Genomic DNA, 10,205 nt, shown 5'->3' on the forward strand with positions numbered 1-10,205 from the left:
TCCCACAAGACCCTGAATCTGAGTCACTAGTTTCACTTCACAATTTAGCTTTCTTCGCTTACTGCACTCAATATATGCTTTACCAAAAGTATCGTAGGGAATACTTCTTTCATATCTCTTTAATTCTCCTCATTATAATGTTTTTATCAATTTATGTGTGAGTAGAAGAGCATGTTGGCTCTTTGTATACACTTTAAGTAAGTGTCTCCATGAAGGAATTCAATGACCAGGAGCTTTATAACACATTTTATTCACTGTGCCGTGCAGCTGCTGTGCAGACGATGGTATCTAACACGAGGCAACTAAACTAGTTTGAGGTTTCTTGAAGACATTCCACCGCTCATCCAAGTTCTTCTTCAGTCCTAAGTGACTGGCGGGGAGATCAGTTGTTTATTTCAGAGAACCTATGGGTGGTGCCTGCTTGAAACTCACATAACTAGGTTCTGTTTAAGACCCAATACTCAGGCATTTGACAGGGTGGAGCTGGGGGTACCTGTTTGCAGTTCTCGAAAAATTTGTATTTGTATTGTACACTTATTGTACAGTTCACCACAAGCCAGTGTCCATACAAGTGATGTTCACTCAGATTATTACGCATTGGAATGTGAGACACGCCAGGGCTGCCCTCTGTCTCCATCCCTCTTTGCTTTGGCGATTGAACCATTGGCCATCTCACTACGGTCCTCCACATCACTAAGGAGTATTATCCGTAGTGTCCTCTGTATCTGCTCTTATGTAGTCTTCTCTTCCAGTCAAGATTTCAATGCATATTAAAAACCCTGTTGTGCTCAATACTTTTAAGATCTGGTTTCAATGTTGGGAATATTTTAAACTTTCTGCAGCATCTGCTTTGTGTCCACTAATCACTTGTTTGCCCATTCATGTATAGATTCTGCTTTTTCCAGTGTGGCGTAAAATAGGCATCCATATTCTGATGGTATTTTCAATATCTCTGCCAATATGTCATCATTTTTGGATTGGATTGGATTGCCTGCAAACCACCTGTTTCGGTACTTTCAAGTTAGACATTTTGTCTCTAAATGTTTTTCTACCTTCCCATCTCTACCCCCTCAGCAATCCTGGGAAGACTTGCTTACACTCAAGAGGCCAAGTAGAGGGTTTATTTCAGTGTCATATGACCGTATGCTGGACCTCAGTAATCACTCCAACTTAAAAATTAGGGCTGCACAGGAGGGGGAGATAGGTCTTCAAATCTGTGAGGACCGGTGGGATGGGGTTGTGAGTAAGTCAGGCAATGTCTCACCCTGAGCACATTTGGCACGTATTCAGTTTAAAGTGATACACAGGGTTTATTTTTCTAAATTGAGGTTATCTCGCATCTTCTGCCCATATATGTCCAGAAACTCTGCAGACTCAAGGGTGTCATGGGTGGTTGCTCTGTTTCTACAATCTACAGTTTTGCGTTGGTATTTTATTCTGTACAGTTAAGTTGGCTACTTTTCTGAGAGCTAACTGAACTTAAAATTGAACCGAGACACATTAACCCAGACGCAAAATTGCCAGTCCTGCCTGTTGACTCATGGGTGACGGAGAGGTGACTCATTTTGTGACACAGAAAGAAATGTTTTGAAAATTACAGTTGGTATTTTAAGAATCTTTGTGTTATGGAAGCAAAACTTTGATCACTGAAGCACGTCCGTGTGCTAACACCCTGACAGCATCAGACAGGGTTTGTACACTCTAAGAAGGCCTGAGCAGGTGGCTCTCAGGCGGAGGCGGTGAAACTTTGTTTGCATGCAGTGCAAAGAAAGTCAATCTTCTTTGTGATGTGTAGATGTGTGCCACTACTCCTCTTATAAATGGCAAAAGAATTAAATGAAAACTCCAGAAAAAAAAAAAGAAAAAAAACGACATGCTAGCAGCTTCTGCAGGGAGTACTCTGACATGGCTAAATGTCAGAGTACTCCCTGGACAGGTCGCCAGTCTATCGTTGGGCTAACAAAGAGAGAACCTATGCGGACACAGGGAGAACATGCAAACTCCACAAAGAAAGGCCCCAGTCGGCCGGTGGATTAGACCCAGGACCTTCGTGCTGTGAGGCATCAGTGCTAACGATCACACCACTGTGCTGCCTTAAATGCTAACATGAGCATGCCAAAAGGTAATGATAATGCTAAGTAGGTGTACCATGTTCGTTTGGCCTATTGCTTACACCCTGCATGCTAATTGGCACAAACATTTGACCCGATTGATCTGATTGGAAAAGATTCGGCATGTAGCTCTGAAGCAAAAAAAAAAAAGGCACATAATGCATAAGTACTTATATTTACCATAGCTGAGCAATGCCGGCCCCTAGACTGCACAACAGTCAGTTTTTCTAAAAGTTGGATATCGGTGTGAATGCACTGCAGAACAATGTGGTCGCATAGTTAGACCCTCCAAGCTCTAGCCAACATTCACTATCATATTTTGATTATTTGATTCCATAACACTTGCAAATTTATATTTTAGTTTGATCACGTTACAGAAACTGCAAAAAATGAGTCAGACTCTAAACCAGGACTTGGAGTGAAACTTCTCAGGGAAATGTCTTGTCAGTGAAGCGAAGGCTCAGACAATTTCAGAAGTGATGCAATGATACGTGATGTCAATGTGAAGACAGGAGTAGTTGTAAATTCACCCCGCGGTTGGAGACATGTCTGGGCTGGTTGAAATTGTTTCAACCTGAGGAAGAAATTTGGGCGTATCCTTTGCTTTTTGCGGAGAGAAAGTTCTGAGATCAGTCAAGGGCTGAGCTGAACTAGAACTCTAAGACTGCAGACATGGTCAGCACGTCCATTGCTTGCTAGCTCGCCCTTAGTGATAATAGACACAAAGGATCCAGATGTCAAATTCACGCTAAGGACCTGAGGCAAATATTCGTCTCAGTTTCTATCTGAATACACCATTCTCCATCTCAGTAGCAGTATAGATTTGCAACTAAATCTGTAACCAGCAAGATTAATGATGTGTTCAGGGCCGATCTCGCTATAGCAAAGTTATTAAAAGTTCAAGCGGCAGACTCAAAGGAGAAACTGTTGTATGTTGTGTGCCATGGCTGTGAAGAGTTCTGCTTTGCCCACTGATCCCTATCAACCAAACAGGCGGCTGGCGCTCAGTAGCTCAGTTTCCGCAGCAATTACCTTGTCCCCTGAGACACCGGGAGAAACTGAGAGCATAGGCTACTTCTCTTGGGGTGTGTGAATGAGTGAGTAAGAGTCTTGTGTGTGTTCTTGTGTTTGTGTGTGTGTGTGTGTGTGTGTGTGTGTGTGCATCCTTAGTCTATACTAAGCCAATACATTTGTGTGTATGTCAGATCGAAACCTGAAGTGACTGTGTCAGAAAACTGAGCTTACCCACACAAAACCCAAAATACCCATAATTCCTTCATGTGCCCACATGGGGTATTTAGTTTCCACTAAACCAACGGCCTCGAGCTCTGGACCATTTGAAAACTGAAAGTTGATACACTACTCTGAGGTTGAGCCAGTAAGACAGCAACCACTGTCAGAAATATCTGATTTGTCCTAATCACAGTTTCTTCCACTAGTAGGTGTGGACAACCTGCCGAGCAGAGTGAGCCCTATGTTTGGTGGATTAGGGTTAAATTGCTCGTAGAAGAGATCCATTAGTGTGGATGGATGTACATACAATGTTTGTAGCATTTGTAAAAGAAGTACATTTTAGTTTAGTATTTTTCAGGGCTTAAAAAAAGGATTAGACAAGAAAATGTTGTGTCTGTTATATGCAGCAAGGTAGCAAAAGTCTGGAAATGGGGAAAAACAGCCTGACTCAGTCTAAATGTTACAAAATCCACTAATCAGAACCAAGAAAGCCTCAAAATGAATTAAGAGATTAACCGTCTCTGCTAAAATTAACATCTCAAGCAACCAGAAATTGCTCCTAAGCTAATAAGATAAGATAATTCACTGTTGGTAGCATAGACTGTATAAAAAAATGTACAACACGTCTCCACTTCCTCCCATTGGGCAAAGTGAGGCCAAAATTCCTGGGATTCGGCGCCATCTTGCGAGTTTGGAGCCGAAAACAAAACTTGGACACAAACATACTTTAGAATTATATTAACAACCTAAAATTAAAATAAATAAATAAAATAAAATGAAGTATAAAGGGAAATATATAAAGAGGTTGAGATTCTTTGAAGAAAACTATTTTAACTCTCATTTTGTACACTTCCAGCTACAAACCGGGTGACATGCTACACCCTAAATGATTAATTGCTCTCTGCACATGAATTGATGCTTGTATGTGTCAAGATAGAAACATCTACTTGTTCATGCCTTCATGTGCAGATACTTGTATGACGAGCATCTTTGCATGCTCCGAGGTATGTTTTTTTTTTTTTTTTCAACTAATTGTCGAGATCTAGGAGTCGAAGCTCAAGGATAAGGTAAGACTGCAGAAACCAAATGCTGCTGCTGTTGGGGAATGATCACAACGAATCAGTGTTTCACCGTTGATCCGTGCATCAGCTGACCCCATCGACGTAGAGGTATTTTGTTAAAAAATACACTAAAATTTCAAAACTGTATTGCCGTGAATTAAGGAGAGAAACGGCATTTCCTGTTTCCCCAAGTCTTGAAAGATAGGCTGTCTTTGTGCAGATACAGGGTTTTTTGGGTCCGACAATGGCGAGAAGCATCTGGTAACACTTCTGTGTAATTGCTGCTGAGAAACCCTGAAGATCTGAGAGGAGAAGAAAATTCCAACATGTTTTTCCTCCGTCCTTCTTCTGCCCCGTTCGCCTCGTGTTGGAATTTCACCAGAGTTTGGGCAAAAACAAAAGAGAAGGGTGTTCTGAGTGAAAAAAAAAAAAAAATCTTGGATGAAATACAAGGAGGGTGTTTTTCAGTGACTGTTTATGGCGTGTGCGTAAAAAAGGTGATTTCCAACGTCGAAGTCAAGTCGTGAGGAGAATTAAATGGGTGGGTGCCGTTTTCTTTCACAGCCCTCACTTCCAAAAGACGTAGAGCACTAACTGAAAACAAATGATATTTAAAGGGTAATTGCTTTAACTTGAAATGGTGTTCCACAAGATCTTTCTAACGGCAGCAATTTGAGTGGACGTGGCTCTGGTGGTTCTGCACCGCTATTCCTAGAAATCACCTGCCCTTCAAACAAATCCCTTCACATTTTTAAGTGTCTTTGACACAAAAGGCGAAAAATAATGTGAAAAATAATCACTGTAATTATTTTATTACTGCTACCCGTAATGGCCACTTAAAATCTTTCTCAGTTCTCAGTTTTCTGGGAATAATTTGCATGTCAGATATAGATGTGTTTTCATTTTAAATTTTATTTCAGCAGTACTTTTGCAAGAAATCAGGGTGAATAGTTAAGTGAGGGCAGTTTCATGAGAAGTTTCTGCACCTGTTGCATCACTGTATTATCACAGCATTACGGTTTCAATTTTGTGCAAAATGTGCATTCCTTACAATGTCTTGGTTTTCATAATATCGTGCTGGTTTGAGGAGCAAAAGGCGTCTGCACCATGCAATCAGTTATGGCCGATACAAACTTCTTCAAAACCCACAGTGATGATTTTTTGTCTTTTCCATTGATTTCCATTCATTTTTGGAGGTGGAAGAGCTTTTATTGCCCAAGGGATCAATCACATGCACTCCTCCACATTTGGACTGTGTAAAGAGACCATGAAACAAACACAATTCAACAACATATCGACTCAGATGTCAACACAGCAATAACACAATTGTTATTTCTTCTACTACTTGTATAACCGTAGAATAAATACTTGGGGGTCGACTTGGACATCTGTTTATTTTATGTATATGTTTATCAGTCTAAGTACATCAATATTCAAAAGTGGAGAGCTTTTATTATTCTAAACAGAGGAACTTCCATCCAGATTTAAAGATAGACTTATTGTAAATCAAATAAAGGGAAACAAGTCACATTACTGACTGAGTGTTGCTTCTCTGAAAATAGCAATATATGTGTCACTTTTGTCACCTCAAGTGTGCCCTTTAAATGCTAACACATGTTAAATGTGTAAAAATGTAATGCAATCCGATCAGAACCATATTAAAAAGTTCAACTTTCCAGCAGAAGGACACATGTTTACAACCTGGTCTCGATAGCTTATTTGTCCATTTATAACAGCTGTAGGGGTTGAATTTAAGAGTCACAGATGGGTCCCATCACAGGTTGCCAACTTCTTAGCTCTGCTCAAGCTCCGCCTCCATTTATGAATTGGCCCGCCAGTTGGGCAGTCAGCCAGTGCAAAGATGGCAACGGTCAGGGCCATCCGTAGTGGTTTATCCATCCTTACAATGGGATTGACATTGCTCAGCTGTATTGTCATACACATTTATCCCCAAAACCCCAAAGATATTAACTAATAAATTAACCTGATGACCAACAGATTACATTAACTACAAGTATTGGAGCTGATATATTTCATCTTCCTTGTAGCTGTACCTTGGGTTGGAGATACAGTCAATAATTTGATCCATGCATAAGGTTTGTTAGTCTGTGCTCTCAGTTTATTAATCCATTCCCACAGTGGATTATTAAGGTTAACTTGACACGAGTTAACCTTGTACAGTTCTTCTTAGTGAAATACATGCTTCAAAAGCTTCTTAAAGCTTTCTTCATACCTGGGTGTTCTACACACTTCATTACAGATGCCTCTTTTTCCAATGATTGTTTGAGGAAACCATACTTTTTGGTCTTCTTGTAGAAATTATTTTACAGACAAACACCATTTCTAAGAACCTGGTCCATTTTTTAAGAGTCCAGAGCCTGAGGCCGTTGGAAATACCAGGAAATTCAGGTAGGCATCCATACTTATACTGTTCTTGTTTGAATTCCATGACTCAAGGTGCACATATGAGCCTTGAACTGAGCCCACTGGCCAATCACAACCAAGTTAGTTAATACGCATTAACGCAAGTGAACCCTCATCCACCTGAACCGAGTACCCACAAAGGGTTTATTTGGTGTAGGGTTCCTCCATTGGGTTTCTCCGACTGCTTCTCCTCATCCCTAGTCCACCTCTGGGGGACGCAAAACACAAGTAAAACAGAGTAGGGAGATATGGGTGTTTGTTTACCCTGCAGCAAGATATACTGTGACTGGATATGACAGCCTGTTTAGTGCTCAGTCTGCTGTTTAGTGACATTTTAATCAGGAGATCACATGGTTGGACGGAGGCTAGACCTGGTTTCAACACACACACAGACACTGACCACACACACACTCAGATACAACCCACTATCACTAAAGTAAATACTTTATACCCACACATAACCACATTTTGCCAACATACCCAACCACACCAATGAGGCCACCCTGACTCTGCATCCAAATCCGCCATACCGACTGACTCTAATTTAGCGTTTCAAGTCTCTGTGTGGCACCAGGGTGGCAGAGTGGCAGGGTGGCACTGCTGGGGGATTTGTGGGTGTCTTTGCTGCCTGGATGGGGGGGTTGCATGTGCCCACAAGCTGTCTGCTATGCTTCAAAGCCCTCTTTTATTTTGTTTAGTGAAAAAATGCTGCATTTTTACACACTGTCACTTGTACTGAGCACTCTGGGATTTATTGCTATGAACTTGTTTTTTAACCCTTTATCGCTTTCGCGTAAGTTTTAGCACCAGTGTTGAGACTATTTCTACAGGTAATGGAGTTTAGGACAAACTGAGGCAATACAGTATACTTTAATTAACAAAGATAAAAAAAAAATAAACAAAGATTAATTAAGGTAAAAAAGCCTCCAAAGTACTTGTATATTTGGTTGAAAAAAAAAATCATACTTTTCACTCACCTCTAGTGCTTCAGTCTTATGTGCAATTTATAACATAATGCACAAATTTAATGGAATGAGCTCATATTTTGCTGGATGTCCTATCCCCCGTCCTTAGCCCTAACCTTAAAGGGGAAATACTGTTTTTTTACAACCTGGACCTTATTTCTAGCATAAAATACGATCATTTACTCACCCATATAACTTTTGTGTTATTTGCACTCCTTCAGGAGATAATTAGATCAGCATATATCCACATAGCGGGAGTGACTTGGGCATCGAGACGCAGCCTCTAAATAACGCATTATCTGCCGCAAAACTCACCAGTATTTTGTTATGATACGCTAATGCTATTCCCCGTTGAGTCCAGAGTTACCTGTTATCATCATCCAGGGTCTGTAGATTGACCTACACAACCTCAGAATCAGGAAAAATATTCAGCCATGTTGCAAAAAACTATCTTACAAAATGCTGTGGAGTACTATTAAATGCTGTTGATGGTGTTGAGTTGCTGCCTGTTTTTTTATACAGACTATACATATCTGCAGTTCACAGTATGTAGCGAATGAGCTGTCTGTTCTCAGCATGTGTATTCTGGTCAAGGATATGGATTTCATTGTTGCAAAGCATTACTTTCTACTGTGTTTTTATTAGTGTCATCAGAGATTAGTCGGCGACGACTTGACTTTCATCATGTAACAGCTGAGTTTAAAAAATCTGTACAACTCCTAGTAGGGACTATCTACGCAATTCCATTTTTTTGATTGATCTGAATCATTTATTAAATCAATTAATGAATTACATCATAATTTATAGTTGAGGCCAGCTAAGCACCAATCACAGGTAGCCATTTCTATTCTTTACTATAATTTCACAAGTCATGAATAAATTTTGAGCATACTGTACAGTTTTTTCTCCAGGTTTTGTGACATCTGTCCCTGAGAAATCTCAAAAATAACGCACCAAAACAATTTCAAACTGGATCCAGCAGTAATTTGACTTCACAACTGCAACATTACGGAGCCATTTAGGAACCACTGCAACAATCTTTATTGAATTTTTTGAAGCAAATGGACTTCCATAAATATTCCATATCCTGATTATTGATTCCTAGTAAGAGACAAGGTCCAAAAACTCCTTAATAAACTGAGAGCCTTCTTCCATTAAAATCCTCAGTACTGAAGACTGGTCTCAAATACAGTGTAGTTTATTTAGTTTTAAAGGCTCAGTTAGACTGTAGTTTTTCGCAATGTGGAGAAGAAAAGAAGAAACTTATTTGCTGGGGACAATTTTAAGTTGGAGATCTATGGCAGAGATGAATAAGATATATTGGGCAACAAAAACTGCACATTTAATTCTATATGTATTGTATCTTGATAGAAATATTGGGTATCTCAAGATTTGAGCAAATAAAAGCAATAGATTAACTGACATGAGAAATTATAAGTGTTGCTCAGTGTAATACAGTTATTTTGAAATTAAAAATACATTGCACTCATTGTCTTTATTAATATTTTATTCTGAGAATTATTTTTCCCCATTTTCCCCATTTTTTGACTAAAACCTCGCAAAATATACATCAGCACTGAAACCATATGCCATACACCAACAAATTTCACATGTTTACTGCACAGTGGCATCCTGTCATGTGTTTAAAATAACACGAAGCTGTCACACCGGGGAGAAATATCCCGCTGTTGATGGATTTGTTCAAACACAAACTACTGCGTGTCTAATCAGGGATGCTCCAGAGCTCTAATTCAATCTGCCCTCTCGCTCTCTGAGGGATGAGTGACCACATACAGTCTGTGATTAAATGACCGCCCACACAAACAGGCAGACATTCAGTCAGGCAGATAGGTAAGAAAGAAGCAGGGTGAGCAGGCAGACAGATTTGGTTTATTAGAAGAAACCAAATGAGTTCTTTTACTAGCTGAAGAAATATTGTCTAGTGATGCACAAGTCAGGTCAGATATAGTGCCATCTTTTCACACAAGTGTCTTTTCTGTCCTCTCCATATTACATTCTCTGGGTGATTCATCATGTCACCAAATAAACTGCATTACCCAGGAGGCACTCCACGGTTCTCACCTGTTCCTGTCCTCGTCTGGCCGGCAGGGGTCTATCTAATGCTGCCATCAAATTGAACTCGTTACCTTGCGGAAAGTTGTGTGCACAAAAGTTTGAGCGTTCAGGCTGTTACGTCTCCCGGAAGTTGCGAGAACAACTAGGCAACTGTTGCCATCTAGAAGCCAACCAGGCTAGCAGTTTAGCAAGCTAATGTCACGCTAACCTTAGAATAGCGTTGGCCTTGCTTTAAAGAGGCACAAAGACAACACGAACACTCCTCAGAGCTTTGAAGGTCAAATCCTATTCCACCGGTAGTAACGCAGGCAAAGGAACAGTGAGCTAGTCTTAGT

The sequence above is a fragment of the Chelon labrosus genome (assembly GCF_963514085.1).
Source record: "Chelon labrosus genome assembly, chromosome: 21".
Lineage (NCBI taxonomy): Eukaryota > Metazoa > Chordata > Actinopteri > Mugiliformes > Mugilidae > Chelon > Chelon labrosus.